This window comes from Danio rerio, chromosome 6 (genome assembly GCF_052040795.2).
Source record: "Danio rerio strain M-AB ecotype USA chromosome 6, GRCz13ab, whole genome shotgun sequence".
Taxonomy (NCBI): Eukaryota; Metazoa; Chordata; class Actinopteri; order Cypriniformes; family Danionidae; genus Danio; species Danio rerio.
In genome coordinates, this window is record NC_141026.1 from 3051710 (window position 1) to 3071948 (window position 20239).

Consider the following 20239-nt stretch of genomic DNA (forward strand, 5'->3'; position numbering starts at 1 on the left):
TTCTGTGGAGTAATACTGCAGATTATAGTGTTTGTGCATTAATACACTATTTATGCTTGCTGTGCTCTGAGAGCTGAGGGACTTATTTTGATTTTTTCAGACATATTAAGATAGATTGTACCTCTTTACAACAGGAAAAACCACAAACAATAAGAATATATGCGGTCATGGCTTCACAATCAAAACATGTGATTATAATGAAAGTCAAGGGGGCAAAAACAGTATTTTTAAAAATACATGTGGCTCAGTGGTACATGTATTTTAATGATGCATTAGTAAATGCTGAACTATGATTCATAAATGCTGTACAAGTATTTGTTTAGGGTTTCTGCAGGTTTTACTAAGTCAACATAAGGCTTTTTAGATGATTATGAATGCAATATCAGACTCACAGGATAAAACACTAAGGGTTTTTTCGTAATGGCCAGTGGATTTTTTTTACTGCCCCCATTAAAATTTATCAGCTATTTCTTAGCCACATATTTTAAATAATATTTTTAAAAAGCAAACTCATATATACAGATATTTTTATTAGCATAACAAAAAAAGATACCTAAGAATAACTGGGAACAAGAGTTGGGGATCACCATCAGTGAAATAGAATGAGATTATATACTCAATGTTTTTACATTGCTATTGTGTATGTGCTCAACACAGTTTAATGCAATGCAACCATAATGCAGAGCACACTATAATATGGCAGATTAGCCAAAATATACTCAAATAGATGTAATACTTGTAATAGGTTTTAACAATCTCCAGCAAACACACACACACACACACACACACACACACACATACCCACCTAACAAACCAATGAGGACACATGACTCAACACCCTACCTTTGGGGACTACCCTTTCTGAAGGGTCTAGAGACAAAAGAAAGACATGACTGCACTACTAAAAATGTGCTTATTATGAATATCAGTTGATATTTGCAAAAAAATACTTCTATAAAGACCTGACAAATTACCTTCAAAATGAGGACAGTATTTTATAACTCACCTTTGGGGACATGTACACAAACTCCGGTATAGTCACACTTTGAGGACCGCAGTTATACACAAACTCAGGTTAAAGTATACTTTAAGGACTCAGTTATCTGAATATTTCTAATATAATATTATTAATAATTATAATAATGTTAGTGCAGAGAGACATATGATAAAGTAAATAAGATCACTGAAAATAGACAATTACATTTTTTCCTTCACAAATAACTCAATCTGGTGTCAGAAGGTCATTTGGTGTCAAGTATTGTTCATGAAATGACATATTTCTCTCATAAATAGTATGTGACAGACAGCATGTTAGCAGAATAATACATACAAACTAATTTTAAAAAACAGTAAGGGAGAAGTAAATGGATGACCTTACAGTGAGTTTATGAAGCTCAATGGACACATTAATATCCAATGATATGAGAAGTGATGAAACTCTACTGATAAGTCATATGATGGTTAATATAGTACATCTAAAATCCATTCACACTAAAACCCATACTGTATAAAACAAGGGTTGTGAAGTTCAAATTCATATACACTACCTACTTACATGCGCCATAAGACACGTTTCTCAGTGAAAACAATTACTGGGAAAGTCTTTATACAAATGATTAGTTGAAAGAGGAGTGTCTATAATTAATTTAGTTTAGACTACAATGGAAATACACACATTTGAGGACTCTGTTGATACACACACACACACTGCTTTAGCTACACTTTGGGGACTCAGTTGATACACACATACCTTTGGGGACTCAGTTGATACACACACACCTTTGGGGACCTTGGTGATACACACACACTGCTTTAGCTACACTTTGAGGACTCTGGTGATACACACATACCTTTGGGGACTCTGTTGATACACACACACCTTTGGGGACCTTGGTGATACACACACTGCTTTAGCTACACTTTGAGGACTCTGGTGATACACACATACATTTGGGGACCTTGGTGATACACACACACTGCTTTAGCTACACTTTGAGGACTCGGGTAATACACACATACACCTTTGGGGACCTTGGTGATACACACACACTGCTTTAGCTACACTTTGAGGACTCTGGTGATACACACACACACACCTTTGGGGACACTGGTGATACACACACACTGCTTTAGCTACACTTTGAGGACTCGGGTAATACACACACACACCTTTGGGGACACTGGTGATACACACACACTGCTTTAGCTACACTTTGAGGACTCTGGTGATACACACACACACACCTTTGGGGACACTGGTGACATACACACACACCTTTGGGGACACTGGTGATACACACACACTGCTTTAGCTACACTTTGAGGACTCTGGTGATACACACACACACCTTTTGGGACACCTACAATGATAAACACATAAGAAACAAAGATGCATTAATGTCCTGTTTAGATGAGAGAAGGACCCCCGCGGATGACTATTTCTCTGTGATAAGAGTTTTATTTGTCCATGTTTTGTTCAGTTGAGTGCGGCAGGTCTGATCATAGTCACATAAGTGATAATCAACAAGGTTACATTTGTATTTGCTAAAATCTAACGCAATGTTGTGCTTGGAATAATTCTGTTTATTGTCTTATGAGTTTTATTTTAGACACAGTGTTGCCGACTTGTTGCAGCCATGGCTCTAATTGTATTAGACTTTTGACTAGACCTACAGACAAAACTATTGACTGAGCTCAGTAAAATGTTCTTTGATTATTTATTAATAATCTGTTTAATAACTAAAGCCAAAACAAATGGTAAAATAGTAGTTGTAAATTTATGTAATATGGTTTAAACAATTAAATAAAACATTTTAAATATATAAATATAATATATTTAAAAATAAATAGGTCATGTTTTGAATAACACCCATGTCCATGTTTATCATTCCATCGAATTAAACACAAATAAAACAAACATATTTATTTCAGGGTATATACAGAACTTCTTAAGTTGAATTTAATACCTTTTACTACCTTTTTTAATGCCTTCAAAAAAAATGTAATACCAGCACGACTTAGAGCTGCAACTGTAGTGGCGTAAATTAAATCTTTCTAAATGCAATAACATATTGCAGATAACATATACATTTAAGTAAAGCAGAGGAATTAATCTAGATGTCACAATGGGCCTTTGTTTATAGTTTTTAATCAATGTTATGCATGTCATTAATATCAATAGCCGCTCTTCTAAGAACAGTTCAGTACGGTTATGGTTGTTTCTCCACTGAGCCTGGATCAGTGCGGCACAATTACACACCGTTCTCAGCACGGTTAGACAATCGTGCTGAATCAATGATGACAATAATACTAACAAAGAATTACATTTGTGATTATCATGCTGCCTTGAATGTGGGTTATCTGCTATATAAAGTCCTACTGTTACTTCATGAAGAATAAATGTATAGTTTACATCAAACAAAAATATGTTTTTTTATATGCGAGTTAATTTAATGAATAATATTTCTACTACAAAACAAACAAAAGATTATAATAAATCATTCAATTCAAGGCTAAAAGCTGCAAACAGTCATCAGTAATTAAATAGAAAAAGAATATACATCTCAAAAAAAAAGTCTCACTTCTGCCACTCTTTGAAAGTTTTGATTTTGGTTTGTGTCATTGTAAATGCTCACACTAGTTATGAGCTGATTTACATTTTTCTGTGTTTGTGGAATAAAGCAGGCGAGTCAGCCGACCCAATAAATGAGCAGGCAGAGCAGGATTCTCGCGATGACCAACAGCGCAATGCGGTTCTTTGTTATGAGCTGCAGTTTCAGTGTAAACTTAGAAGGCCTGCTTCTTTGGCGATGATGTGTACAGTATTAGATTTTACATTTAGCGGACATTTGTGCTGAACACGCAGTGAATGCAACGCATCCAGATTCGGCCACCTTCTCCGAAAACACTCGATCTCGGTTGGTGGATCAACATTCACCACATGATAGTGGTCATCTGTGCCATTATTTGTAACTTTAGGTGGGATTTGCAAACCTGTGTACTTTTCACTCTTCAGGCGTTTGCAATTCCTGCAGTCACAAAAGCTCCCTGTCATCTGACAGCGGAAAGCCTTAAGTGATTGACAGCTAATATGAACCATTTTAATGGCCGGGAAAAGCGATTCAGCACATCTTTAGAAAAAATCTAAGCAGGTCGCACTACAACCATTATATGCAGTCGCACACATGCTCCCAAATATATTATGAGGTTGCATAGCTTAATTTTTGGGCGCATATGCAACCAGAATAGTCACAATTTCGAGCCCTGGTGTGTTGACGTTGCGGCTTTGTTGCCAAGTTACCATACCACCTCACGATATCGCTCCGGTCCTACTCTCAACATTTAAATAAATCCACGCAAATTTTAGAATAAAGGCCTGTACTCAACACAAACTGAAAATGTATCTAAAAATCTAAAAATTTATCTTGAGCTCGAAAATGTAATACCTCGTCAGATGACATTAACTACTTTTTAATACTTTTTAATGCCCTTAATTTTGACTAATTTCATTAACTACCTTTCACAACCCCTGCGGACACCCTGTATATTCTGGCTATTTGACAAATCAGTAAATATATGCACTAAAAACAAATTTAAAAAGTCCATAGGCTTCCTTTACCCGTAGGCAAAACTAAAATAGGCTATTAGTAACAAATATAAATAAAAGATAAAAAACTTTTTGTGAAAGCAAGAGATAATCTTGTGAGAGTGCTGTTATAAAAGGAGTCTCAGGTGACCAACAATTGTGCATTACTGCAACACCATTTATTCCAGAACATCTGAGCCACTTTCAGTTCTAAAGTTTTCATTTTTGGTTTTATTTTATTTTTTAAGTCTATTTAAAGCTGCAGTAGGTGATCATCTTCAGAATCATGTGTTGTGCTGGTCGAAAGTCTCTTCACAGTCCAAAAGTAAAGATTAAAGAAAATGATCTAAATGTGTTTATATGTATTTTTATATTCTGGGTAAGGCATAAAACTAAAACATGTTCATCCAATTAAATATTGTCGGGCTGACAATTCTCATAATTCTTATAAGTAGTTCAAACTGTCAGCAAATGTAGATTTGAACCACTGGGCATCTCTTCATGCAGATTCACCATTTGCGTGTGGATGCGTGCATGTGCGCCGCGCGTTTATGTGCAGACGAGCAGTCACAGTTGCGAATCAAATGCTGAATAAAAACCTGTTAAACTCCTGAATCTATATTGGAGTGAGTTTTGCACGCTGGAAGAAGAATAATACCATGACTGAAGTATTTCTGTTAGGCAGGTCATGTTCTGTGTTAAACTCTTTTAGTCACACAGAGCTGATGTAGATTGTGTTGTTATAAATGGGTTATTTGCACAGAAGTGTTGTTCAGCCACTGAAATCTCCCCGTGAAAGATTGATGCGACTATTTTCAGTTTCATAAGGTCCTTTTACAGCATTGATAAAGTAGATTTATATTTAGTTTAACAACAAAACATCAGTAAATAGAGCTATTCGGCCTAGCCTACTTTACTGAGCTGAAGATGCTTTTCTATTTATATTGGGTCATTTCTGAACAATGACAGCCTGTGATGCGCTCTTTATATTGTTCACCACTACTCTGAATATTCATGTGAAATAGCATGCAAATATGGTTTAGTAATAAGTGTAATTCCTGCACACCACCGGCCAAACACTAGCTACATTTATAAATGGTGAATGACATGATCTAGTGGGTTGTCCACTGCCATCTTTACGATGAGCATTCGTGTTTTAGGAGGCGTGGCTTTGGATGGCAGGGAAGGGACTGTGTTTCAAAGATATTATGCCAACCGGTTAGCATTTTGGCAGATCACCTACTGCACCTATAACTTGTTTGTTAATTAAATCCTGTTTTGTTATTTAGCCTATTATTTTTAAGTAACAGTGAAGTTGCATATTAACTTGATATGCAAAGAATGGGAAATAAATTCTTTTTGACATGCTGATTTTGGTAAAAATTGTGAATATAGGTAATACTCGCCTTGCAATTTTAAAATCATTGTATTTTTTTTCCTTTGAGCAGGCAATTTTCAGTTTAAATGATTGCTGCTGCAGTCTGAAAGTCTCGGTTAGGCAATGCTGACGGACACAGCTAAAGCTGGACAAATTACAGTTAATTGATTATTAATTCTGATAAGAATAACATCAACAACAAGATAATATTAATAATAAGTCTTTTATTTAAAAATGAATTTAACACATGTAATAGGTCTACATAAATGTGAAACGAACCAAACATCATCTTTAAAATAGTCAGGCCTCAGCTCTCTGTGATATCTCTCCCTATCATCGATACACAACACTAGTGTCAATCGGCACAACCCTATCTTGTAGTAAACATAACTCCAAACTGCAATATGGTCATTTAAATGTCGTTCACGCATCGACGTTCAGGGGTTCGAATCGAGATCGCCATCTTTTTACGATTAACTATGCAGTCCAACTATCACTTGCCAGTAATTAACCAATCTTTTATAGTAAAATCTGTATGTGTACTATTGGTCATACTGTATGAATTAACTCCAGAATATCTGGCATGTGAAAATACATAATTGAGCTATCCTTTCATCTTTAAATAAATTGCTTTAAGACACAATTGTATGATGTTATATAGTTAGAACAAGATTACATTTTAAATAAACCTGCCAAAGGGTCTGTCTTACCTTGTTCTGGTTACTCTGCCCTGTTCACTTAGCAGCAAATATCACTAGATAGGCTACCTGGTGCCTGAATGAAAGGGTTACCGTCTTATTCCCTGATCTTCTTGCTTTGTCTGACTGTTGTGGCTCAGTTTGTTTGTGAGGATCACTCATCTTCACGTTGTCCAAAGCAGGTGAGGAGACAGAACATTATGGGACTGGATGTCAGAAAAAAAACAGAGAATATCGAAATCAGAAATATTTGTCAAGACAGAACAAGTATATTCTTCTATTTCTATATTCAGGGTTTCTGCAGATATCATAATGTCAAATTTAAGACTTATTAAGACCTTTTTAAGACCATTAAGTATTAAATTTAGGACCTATATCGCAATATCAAAAACACGCATACACATAAAGAGATCAGAAGAAGAAGAAACAGACAGTAAAATCTGACAAATAAACAGAGAAGTAAAAAGCTTCTGGAACTAGGTCATATCATTAATATCATTCAGGATAATCGTTTTTAATTATTTTATAATTAATTATAAAGATTTTTATAACCATTCAAGATTTTTTAAATACATTTTTTATCTAAATGATGCATCACATGCTTTTCTTCATATCTCAGACAGTTCTACCCATTAAAGTTAAATATTAATGGCAACAGATTTTGGGTTGCTCTACAATTATATTTTTTATTAAGGCAGAAATAAAAACAGAAAACAAGTACACTCACTAAAAATATTGAGGTTTTTTATTTTTTATTTTGCCCACTCAACAATTCACACATGACTTTCTGGCTAGTTTAGTTATTACCAATAAAGCCTAGAAATTGGGCATCAATATACTGTAAACTGATACATATATTCATACATTCCTTTCCAGTTGAAGTCAGAATTATTAGCCCCCCTGTTTATTTTTCCCCAATTCCCGTTTAATGGAGCAGATTTTTTTTTCAACACATTTCAAACATAATAGTTTTAATAACTCATCTCTAATAACAGATTTATTTTCTGTTTGCCATGATGACAGTAAATAATATTTGACTAGATATTTTTGAAGACACTTCTATACACCTTAAAGTGACATTTAAAAGCCTAATTAGGTTAATTAGGTGAACTTGGCAGGTTAGGGTAATTAGGCAAAATTTTGTTACTTAATTTTAGTTTGTAACTTGTAAATTGTTTTAAATTCGAAATTGTAATATAGGTCTATACATTAGTGTAAAACCTATGCATGATGGAAAAACATTCTGTAATATTAAAACCAACTGGGTCTACACTTTTGCATGGCCTCTTTTTTTAAACAAACTTATCCCTCAGGTTTTTCCAAACTTTTACAAAAACTGTCGTCCTTTCCCACTGCTGTTGCAATTTCTAGCCAAAAAGAATTGGTCATCTGGTTCTACTTCTCCCTATGATCACGCATGGACTGATCATAAAGAAGATGTGTGTATAGGGCTGGATGATATGACAAATATCACGATATACTTCTTAATTTCGGTCGATATGATATAATTCCGATATCGATATGGACAATATTAAAAAGACATAAAAAAACTGCCAAGAACGCACACAATAGATGTCTGTACCTACAAATGTCTGCAAACTGAATTTGCAAAGTCTATAATACCTCCAGGCTCTTATAACTTTTCTTTTAATAAAAAGGTTTAAAAAAATTTTACTTGTTAACTTTTTCAAATGTTCACTCTCTTTTTTGTATTTAGCCTTTACAAACAGACATATATATATATATATATACACACACACACACACACACAGGGCTTTACATTAACACCCGGCAACACGCCAAATTCAGGTAGATTTCAGCTTTGGCGTGTTAGACAGTCACTCCCACAAGCCACTTTGCCTGGTTGAAAATAATTTTTTTTCAATTTTTTAGTTGTCCTAAAAGCAGGGTTCGACAATATAAGGATGACCCAATATGCGTGCAAATGTGATCTTAGAATCGAGAAGTAAAATAATTGTGATCACGTGAGCAGAAGAAAGCAAGTGAATACCAAATGAGAGGATGATCATTAGCCACGACAGATTACTGTAAATATTTTTGATACATGACAATAGTTATTTTTTTAAAAGTCAATTGCTTTTCTTTCTTTTTTAAGAAATGTTTTATTAAATAAAAAGTATAGTATACAGCTATATTTTGCTTGTTTTGACACATTAAACATTTGTGTCTAAGAAATAATTATTGTTTTGTATGGTTATAGAGATAAATTTGGTAAACCGTTAATTTTGAGCTCTAAAAAAAGTCATGCTAGTCGTGCAAACACTATGAAACCATGACTCCTTTGCTCATGCTCATTGAGCAACCTCATACTCGACACACAAAAAGTGAAATGATTGAGAACACGTGGACATAACACAAAATTTAAATCAAGTAATTTTAGCATGTCAACGTCAAACTTATGCATATAAAATATATTTTTCCAACAACAAAATTGTGGATAGTGAAAATGCAGAGTGGCTAGTAAAGTTGGAAATCTACTAGCCACAGTGGCTGGTGATCAAAAAAGTTAATGTCAAGCCCTGTGCAAATATATATATATATATATATATATATATATATATATATATATATATATATATATATATATATATATATATATATATAGCTTGTTCATTCACATCTGTATTCAGGGCACACTTCAGGGCAAACTTTCTGCGACGTAGCTAACCAACTGCTGTGCTAAGCGCTGGCAGCGTGTCTGTGATGTCACATGAGTGATGACGTACATCATGCTCTTTCTGATGGCTGAGCACTGACCGTCACTCAGTGACAAATGTTGCAATCTAGGGATGTAACGGTATTGTAAATACCGTCATACCGCAATATAAATTTTTTCCGATATTAGCGTAGTCGCATGACTCGATAAAACTATAGGTCTTCTGAGAAAATTTGCTCAGGCGAATGAAGCGAACGGGAGGTAGTGGAAACTACAATTCCCATCAGCCCTGGGGTTGCCATCATTCTTTGCGGTCTGTTGTCGCTACAGATCCAGTAATGCGGAAATGAAGTGTGCTGCTAGAAGCGAGGATGAAAAAGACCTGGAAATGATCGAACATAAAGCGGGTGTTGTCGCCGCGCGCGTACTGAATAGCGGTGTTGTCGCGCGCGTACTGAATAGCGGTGTTGTCGCGCGCGTACTGAATAGCGGTGTTGTCGCGCGTGTTCTGATCAGCTGTGTTGTCGCGCGCGTACTGTAAAGCGGGGAGGGGGGGTTGAGCGCGCATACTCAAGAGCGGTGTTGTCGCGCGCCTACTGAAGAGCGGCACGGAGGGTGTGTCGCGTCGCGGGGGCACTTTTGATCATTTTGGAAGGGCACTTTCTATCCAAGACTAAAAAGGGCATGTGCACTGCACAGGTTGAGCCCTATGTGTGCACGTGCCTGCAAGTTGGGGAATACGACTAATAGTATGGGGACTGCATGGGGACTGCAGAAACACAGCACACTGTTCAGATTGATGCAGACATTGACTTGTACCGCAAAGAGATCTCTATCTCACTCATGGCTTGTCCTCTCAAGTGGGGGAAAGACAATGCACAACGTTACCCCACTGCTGTCAACATGGGCCAAGTCATATCTCTGTCCCAGAAACCTCAGTCCTAAATGAGAGGGGTTTTTTTCTGTTGCAGGGGACATTGTAAATACCCAGAGATACCAGCTTTTACCAGATTATAGTTATAAGATAATTTTCCTTAAAACCCATCTCTATCTAAGTGAGTGAGTGAGTGATTAAATGTTGAATGTGATGAGTTTTCAACAATACTAAATTGAAACTTTATTTTTTTACATGGTTTAATTTTTTTTTGTTATTAAAATTGAAGTTCCTGTTTCAAAGCTTACAGATAGATGGCTAATTTGTATGTCATTGACACTTTTGGCACTTTTTTGGAGTATTTTCATGAGTTTTGTTTTTCCTGTAAATGATTCAATAAATACCGTACCGTGACATTCATACCGAGGTATTACCGTACCGTGAAATTCTGATACCGTTACATCCCTAATGCAATCTATAAGATCTTAAAAATATAATTATTTTATATATATATATATATATATATCTATAATATATATAATCATTGTCCAGCCCTAATGGGTGTATCAATGGGTGTATCAATGGGCATGCATCAAGTTTATATATGCGCAAGTTTCATACATGTTTTGAACATAGTATAGGTTTATATGCGAGTAATTTATATGCTCGTGTTGATAAGCAAAGTTTTATTTAGATCCTACACGGTGCCTCATAGCCATCTGTGTCGGGAAGGTGGATGGTGAGGCGACAGGTTGACTTAAACTTAAATGATGCCTCATCTTCTGTCATTGCTTCTGACTCTCAGTATGTTCTATCGGGTGGAACAGATTTGATGTGTTTCCGCTGTTAGTCGGCAGACTCGGCACCACTCTACCGCACATTTTGCAGAGCACCGAAACTAAACGTTTATCGAAACTTAAAAAGCTGAATCACTTCCACACCACTGCATTCATCTTTCCTCTCTCATCAACTAATTTGTCTGCATTCTTAGTTGTGGAAGCTTGTTCATTCACATCAGTATTCAGGGCACACATTTTGTAGCATTTTGTAGCATTCTGCGACGGAGCAGCTTAACTAACTTCTGAGCGCTGGCAGTGGCAGCGTGTCTGTGATGTACGTCATCACGCAAGTGACATCACGCTCATTCTGAGCACGAAAAAGTCATTCAGTGACAAATGATACAAGGTATAAGATCTTATCTATAATAAAACAGATGTATGCAAATGTATATCGAAATACCGGAAATGGGTTTAAAAATCATCACTGTTATTGAAAAAAATCTATCGCGATATATATTGATATCGAATTATTGTCCAGCCCTATGTGTGTACAGTCATACCTGTTTCAGACAAAATCTCTTCAAAGTGTTTCATATTCAATTCAAATCAAATTTGAACCGCACGAACTGAAAAAACATTTTGTGAGCTCTGCCAGCCAAAATCATGTCGCGGCTGGCAGACCTCCATAAACACAGTGATGACATCACATTTACCGCGCGCACTGAGTTCAATAACAGAAAGCTGATTAGCAATTGTCGGTATAGGGCATGTCGGTCTTATTTGTAGTTGTAATAACGCAAATTACAATTGGACTAGTGAAATAAAGAACTACAACACCCTGAAAACCTAGCAACAACAACAAAAAAAGAATTTAAATGAGTTTTAGATGTAGCGTTACATGGACATCGCAAAAATAAGACCTGTGCAAAAATATTTTAGATCTAGAACAGTGAATTTAGGACTTTTGAAGGCCTTAAATTTCGATTTTTTAATTTTAGAATTTTTAAGACCCCGCGGAAACCCTGTATATTCCTTCTGACCATACTTATACATGTCAGTCAGTATTGCTATTTTGACTGTCAATATTACAGAATAAAGCATCCGTATAATTATGGTTGAATTTTATGTTTCATAATATAGACAATTGGTAAGTGAACCTACTGATTTCTGTAGACTCATACTACTGACCCCTACTCACCATAACCAGAATCTCCATAATTGTAGGTTATATCTTCTCCTGGAAGTATGTTGCACACAGCAAAGATATGATTTTCATTTTGCAGTTAGGAGCTTTGTGGTCATCATTTACAAGTCTCCCTAAAGACCCATCTTCTTTCGATGCATCCATGCTGTAAAACATAAAACAATCACTAAGCATAAAATACAAACAATTTTTAAAGTTTATACATTTAAGATGTACTATTTTTTTTCTGTGACCATCTTCAAAGAGGTGTTAACAATAGTATCGAGAATTCATTCTATTTTAAAACTTGCTAATTATTTCACTAAAAACTACAGATTTGATTATAAGTGTTAATTTACATTTCACTTCTCAATTCCTGTAAAATATTTTTTATGTCTGTGAGGAACATTTTTTACGAAATTGCAATCAAATATGGGAACTGATTGTAATCAGAATGATCAGAATCAGAAATACTTAAATTTTGAGACGCATAATATATTATCGGCCATATCAATATCAGCCGATAAATGCTTTTTTTTTATGTTATGGTCATCAGTCTGATATCAAAATATGGCCGATATATTTAAGCTGATAGATTACAGAATTGCCTGCCTTGCACATGCGTGGGTCGAACTTGTTCAGAGTTGTGCAGTGCTTGGACATTATTGTTGGGTGATACACAATTTTCATATCATCCACCTTTGAGATCACCTATCATGATACTATAGCATAGGCCAGGGGTCACCAATCTTATTTCTAGAGGTCCAGTGCCCTGCAGGGTTTAGCTCCAACTTGCCTTAACACACCTGCCTGGGTGTTTCAAGTATACCTAGTAAGACCTTGTTTAGCTTGTTCAGGTGTGTTTGATTTGGGTTAGAGCTAAAACCAGCAGAACACCGGCCCTCCAAGAACAAGTTTGGTGATCCCTGGCATAGGGGCACGGCAGTGTTATGTTTGCTTATTTGCTCATTTATTTAACCACATCTAAACATATTTAATAACCTTTCGGCTAATCATACTCACCACCCAAACTTGTACTCAAGAACAAAATCCCCTCTGAATAAAGCTTCAGTGGTGAAAACTCATCCTCCTAAACAAAAGACGTTCATTAGCTGCAGTTTGTTGAAAATTAATTATCATTGGTTCATAATTGCATTTTTTGAGTTTGCATTAAATTCTACTGACTTTTGTGTTTTTATTTGAACTAATTGTTCTACTTGTCCTGTATGCTTCTCAAGCTTTATGAGAAGTGTCATTCATGTCTTTTCAGGTGCACTCAGAGGGCAATCGCCTGTTATGTCATGTCATTCAGCTTTTAATTGTTAGCATGATGTAGGTCTTTGAAATAATATTTATACAATATAGTTATAATGACATGTATAGATGATTAAACCAGTGTGTTTAAACTAGTTTTAAATTTGTTTGTTTTTGTAGTTTGGGCCAAAACAAATGTTTGTTGCAATTTTAATAGTTTAAGTTCATTTGATTGACTATTTAAAAATCTGTGGATATTATCAATGCATTTATTGGATAAAATAACATTGCTACCTTTTACTGTAAAAAGTCCCCATCCCCAGAAGTGATTAAGGTTACACAGTCATATATATAAATGTGTAAAAGATGAAGCACTATGAATATATATTTAAAAGAAAATATGTCAAATAAATGACCAGATCTCTGTGTGGAGCACTGGCTGTTGTCAGACTCCTTGTGCAAACAAAAAATTCTCTGAATAATTACAATATATAGCTAAATGTATTTGAAAACATAGACATACTATTGAAAATTAATACTTTAATTCATTAGTCGTACTTCTGTGGGTATTTTGGTTAAAGTAACCTAAAAGTAATACAAAAGTAGTGTAATGCATTTCTGAGATATTAATATTGTCATGTAACCAATTACAAAAAAAGAAATGGCAGTAACTTTTATTATATATATATATATATACTGTAATGCATTTCATTTTGGAAGTAACTTGCCCAACTGTGTTCGCTATTGTTTGTTAGCACAAAGATTAGATATTAACGGGGATTTGGAACAAAATTGTTTATGCACAATGGGCTCTCTGCACAGCTAGAGTTTTAAAGCCAACGATAAACTTCCGGTGATAGCTTAATGTGGATATTTTCAATTTCACAAAGTTGTTTGTACATCATCAGTGTTGTAATGTTATTACAATACATTCAGTTAAACAGACTAAAGCATTCATTTAGTTGTTCAAGCGTAAAATTAGATGAACGATGGTATAACCACTAGCGCCGTCAGTATAGCAAAAGGCTAGCGCAGAAATTCCATTGAAAATACTGGGTAAAGTCTAAATCGAATACGTGGCCGGCTGGTATGTGCTATGCACATCCATATAGCAGCATTTTTATGACACTGTATAATAGGCGACGCAGTGGCACAGTAGGTAGTGCTGTTGCCTCACAACAAGAAGGTTGCTAGTTCAAGCCTGGGTCAGTTGGTGTTTCTGTGTGGAGTTTGCATGTTCTCCCTGTATTCGCGTGGGTTTCCTCGGGGTGCTCCGGTTTCCCCCACAGTCCAAAGACATGTGGTACAGGTGAACTGGGTAAGATAAAAATTGTCTGAAGTGTATGAGTGTGAATGAATGTGTGTGGGTTTCTTAGTGATGGGTTGCAGCTGGAAGGGCATCCGCCGTGTAAAACATATGCTGGAATAGTTGGCGGTTCATTCTGCTGTGGCGACCCCAGATTAATAAAAGGACTAAGCTGAAAAGAAAATGAATGAATGAATGTATAACAATAATGAATATTTTTACAGTACTGTGACGGTTGGGTTTAAGGTTGGGGTGAAGGTAGGCTTTAAAAAATAAAATGTATTGGGTATTTTAATAAATAGCAGCATAAATAATACTCAATACAACTACTGTTTTTACGTTACTGTAACAGTTGGATTTAGGGTTGGGGTGGGGATAGACGTTAATAAAATACAACAAATGTGAAATTTAAGAAATAATATAAATAGTTTTCGTTAACTTTCGGCTGCAACCATATCTGATCTAGCAACAACCAAAATACAGGGTAAAAAACTCATATTTTAAAGACATGGCGGGGGGAAATGGACTTTAATGCAGTGCTTCTTGTCCGATCTGAAACCCACTTCATATCATAAATATAACAGGTAGTGAAGATTACTGATTTTTAAAGAAATCAGATCTTAAACGTGACAATTTTGAAATGGAAAGATGTCATTGGAAGCCATTGGAGTGCCTGGCTGAAAATTAAAAGTCTGGTGATCTGTAAAATATTTTACAACATTACAGATACATTAAAAACTAATTTAAGTGTGTGTATGGTTTGCATTGGTTACTTTAACAATTATAATAGCAAAAATAATTAATGTAGTGCTTTGTTGTATATACACATGTTCAGAGTTAATAAATGTTTCAACCCAATTTAATTGCAAAAGTATGATAAAGTACAACAGGTAACACTTTAAAATAAAATTAATGGATTAAAGTCAACGGTGAGAAAAAAAGCCAGATTCATTACAGTTACTGTGCTAATATAGGATAAAATAATACAACTGAATATTATTAGTTATTATCCCCATTTAGTAAAACGACTAACTTTAGTAAAACGATAGTAATCAGATTACTATAATTTTAACACATACATAAGCATTAAGAAATGATCATCACCTAAGATTAACATTAAACTTTACCAATACTTTTAATTAACTAATGTTTACTATTAAAGCCTTCTTGCACAGAGTTAATGTACAGTACAACTGACCTATAAATATTTTAAATTTTAGTAACAGTTTCAGTTAATATTTCAACCTGTAGTAGGCCAGATGAACTTGAAAATATTATTGAAAAACAATTAAGTCTCTTAGAATGTTGCACTGTTAACAATACCACTGCAACACAACATGGATTTTACTAAAAAGAACTGTAAAAGTTTACATAATAAATAATTATTCAATGTATTTTGAGTTCCCATGATGTCAATATTGTACATGTTCATTATCAGAGAGATAGAGTGTTTGTGAGTATAACTTACCTTTGTAATTGTTGATGAATTGCACTTGCAGGTTTGTCACTTTTACAACAAATGTAATGTTCTGCATCCTCTTGAGGTATTTTACGCTTTCTGTTTTTTCTTAATCCCAGCATGAAGACAAAGGGCATGTTTCCTATAAAGACTTTACGAAAAAATAAATATAATAAATTATATTATGCTAATAAATAACATAATAATAATAGCATAATACATTTTATATATTGTCTATTGTTCTGCTGAACCCAAATGATTTCACATAGATCTAGAAATGTACTTCTATCTAAAAATTTAAATCAGAAATTAAATCATAATGTAATTAAAAACAGAATAGGTAGGATGTAAATCACATCCAAGATTAATTTTCCTATATTAGTTAAACAAAGCTATAAATACATTGTTATTTAGACTGAAAACAGGGCTAGACCCACATGAACCATTTTCATGTTTTTGTAACTTTACACACCTCAAAATTATATATACTTTGATATAATAAAGACGTTATATATATATATATATATATATATATATATATATATATATATATATATATATATATATATATATATATAATGTTCTGTGCGTTTGGGCAAGCTAATTAACATCATTAAAAGGCTTATTTACTTAAAGTAATTTAAAATAATCACCATATTAAACAAAAAATAAAGATTTTATTTTTGGGGCAACCACACAAGCACACGCAAGCACTATTTTGATCAACAGAAATGTAGTGTGTTAAACAGTATACAGCTAACATTGCTATTAAATACATTTCAACAAATATAATCGACAAAGGAATATAAGCACTAAACATACATCTTACAAAGGCAATGTTTTGTCGTGTAAGCAGTAATTATGCATTTAAATACATAAATTGATTTACCTGCTCTCCCAGGAGAGATGAGTTCGCGGGAAAAGGCGTCTCCAATTGATTGCGTCATTAGCACGTGTTTGCAAATGCCGCGCGTTCATGAGTTGAATGAGGCGCTGTGGGGATGTGTGCTTAACACACACACACATACACACGAACAGAGGGGTGGGGGAGGGAAACTGCAGCAGGTTCAACTTGGAGTTTGCAAAATGTATGCATCCACGTGTTGAAGTGTTCACATATTTGTTTTATGTTGAACATGCTCTTTTCATTTGACTTTTTTTTTTTAGAAAACCTGATTTTCTTTGATTATGGTGCACTTTAATTTAATCTCCAAATAAGTAAATAAATAAATATATATATATATATAATAAAAATAATTATAAAATAAAAATATATATATATTTTTAAAGTAAAAAAAAATTGAGGGGAAACCTGATAGGTGTTGTAGACTAGAATTACGTTAACAAACTAATTTTATATTATTGTCGTCGTCATCATAGTCATAGTCTCTACCCCAGGGCAGCTCTCACGTCTGTGAGTTGACAGTGGGGGATGGGTGCTCAAGACACACACACACACATACACACGAACAGAGGGGTGGGGGAGGGGAGCTGCAGCAGGTAACACACTTCAACTTGGAGTTTGCTAAATGTATGCATCCACAAGTTGAAGTTTTCACATATTTGTTTCACATTAAACATGCTCTTTTCATTTGACTTTTTTTTTAGAAAATCCGATTTCTTTGATGGTGCACTTTAATCTCCAAACAAATAAATAAATTATATATATATATAATTTATTAATTAATAAAAACAATTGATATAAAAACAGAGATTTTTAGCGTTTTAACACAATCTTAAGGCATGTTTTCAACATGCTTCCTGATCCATCAAACATGTTTTTATTACTATATATATATATATATTTATTTTTTTTTTAAGTAAAATAAAAGTGAGGGGAAACCTGATAGGTGTTGTAAACTTGAATTACATTTACAAACTAATTTAATATTATTGTTATAGTCGTAGTCTACCCCAGGGCAGCTCTCTTGAGGCTTCTGTGAGTTGACAGTGGGGGATGGGTGCTTAAAACACAAACACACACATACACACGAACAGAGGGGTGGGGGAGGGGAATTGCAGCAGGTAACACACTTCAACTTGGAGTTTGCTAAATGTATGCATCCACGTGTTGAAGTTTTCACATATTTGTTTCACATTAAACATGCTCTTTTCATTTGACTTTTTTTTTAGAAAACCCGATTTCTTTGATAACAATGCACTTAAATTTAATCTCCAAACAAATTAATACATTTCTTTATTTATTATATATTTATTTATTAATAATAAACAACTGATATAAAAACAGGGATTCCTGATCTATCAAGCATGTAGTTTGTATTTCTTTTTTTTTACTATATATATTCATTCATTCGCCACATGAACTGCCAACTTATATAGTAAAAAAATGAAATACAAACTACATGCTTGATAGATCACATACACATTTTTATTATAGGTTTTTTAAGTAAATAAAAGTGAGGGGACAGCAGACCCTCAATTTAACCTCTAAACACATCTGATCGTACTAATTTGAGCTTCCAGAACTGGTTTGACACAGTATCACCAGTGATAAAATCAATCTCTAGTAACTCACTCACTCACTCACTCATTCACTCACTCACTCAGTATCCTTCAGCATAGTTACTGATTTATCAGGGGTCGCCACAGCGGAATGAACTGCTAACTACTCTGGCATGTTTCCTACAGCAGGCCCATCTGCTACACCACTGCCTAATCCCTACCCCTAAACCTCACTCACTCACTCACTCACTCACTCACTCACTCACTCACTCACTGTCCTTCAGCATAGTTACTAATTTATCAGGGGTCGCCACAGCAGAATGAACCGCTAACTACTATGACATTTTTCCTACAGCGGGCCCATCCGCTACGCCACTGCCTAATCCCTACCCCTAAACCTACCTCACACACTCACTCACTCACTGTCCTTCAGCATAGTTACTAATTTATCAGGGGTCGCCACAGCGAAATGAACCGCTAACTATTCTGGCACATGTTTCATACAGTTGGCCCTTCCGCTACGCCACTGCCTAATCCCTACCCCTAAACCTCACTCACTGTCCTTCAGCATAGCTACTGATTTATCAGGGGTCGCCACAGCGGAATGAACCACTAACTACTCTGACATGTTTTATACAGCGGGCCCATTTGCTACGCCACTGCTTAATCCCTACCCCTAAACCTCACTCACTCACTCACTCACTATCCTTCAGATAAGTTACTGATTTATCAGGGGTCACCACAGCAGAATGAACCGCTAACTACTCTGGCATATGTTTCACACAGCGGGCCCATCCGCTACGTCACTGCCTAATCCCTACCCCTAAACCTCACTGACTCACTTCAGCATAGTTACTGATTTATCAGGGGTCGCCACAGCGGAATGAACCACTAACTACTCTGACATGTTTTATACAGCGGGCCCATTTGCTACGCCACTGCTTAATCCCTACCCCTAAACCTCACTCACTCACTCACTCACTGTCCTTCAGCATAGTTACTGATTTATCAGGGGTCGCCACAGCAGAATGAACCTGTAACTACTCTGGCATATGTTTCACACAGCGGGCCCATCCGCTACGCCACTGCCTAATCCCTACCCCTAAACCTCACTTACTCACTCACTGTCCTTCAGCATAGTTACTGATTTATCAGGGGTCACCACAGCAGAATGAACCGCTAACTACTCTGGCATATGTTTCACACAGCGGGCCCATCGGCTACGCCACTGCCTAATCCCTACCCCTAAACCTCACTGACTCACTTCAGCATAGTTACTGATTTATCAGGGGTCACCACAGCAGAATGAACCGCTAACTACTCTGGCATATGTTTCACACAGCGGGCCCATCCGCTACGCCACTGCCTAATCCCTACCCCTAAACCTCACTGACTCACTTCAGCATAGTTACTGATTTATCAGGGGTCGCCACAGCGGAATGAACCACTAACTACTCTGACATGTTTTATACAGCTGGCCCATTTGCTACGCCACTGCTTAATCCCTACCCCTTAACCTCACTCACTCACTCACTCACTCACTCACTCACTCACTCACTCACTCACTCACTGTCCTTCAGCAT

The 20239-nt window shown here is 35.6% G+C and overlaps 1 protein-coding gene and 1 long non-coding RNA gene across 2 annotated transcripts in view; both read right to left on the reverse strand.

The window, feature by feature from the left end:
* med8 (mediator complex subunit 8) overlaps nt 1-20239 on the reverse strand; it is a 32580-nt gene that overhangs the window by 2583 nt on the left and 9758 nt on the right.
* Nucleotides 6010-17132, reverse strand: LOC101882644 (uncharacterized). Its single transcript, XR_015492997.1, has 5 exons — nt 17083-17132; nt 16203-16344; nt 13198-13264; nt 12190-12340; nt 6010-6867 (listed from the first exon to the last, which is right to left on the reverse strand). It is a non-coding gene; the product is annotated as an uncharacterized LOC101882644 (long non-coding RNA).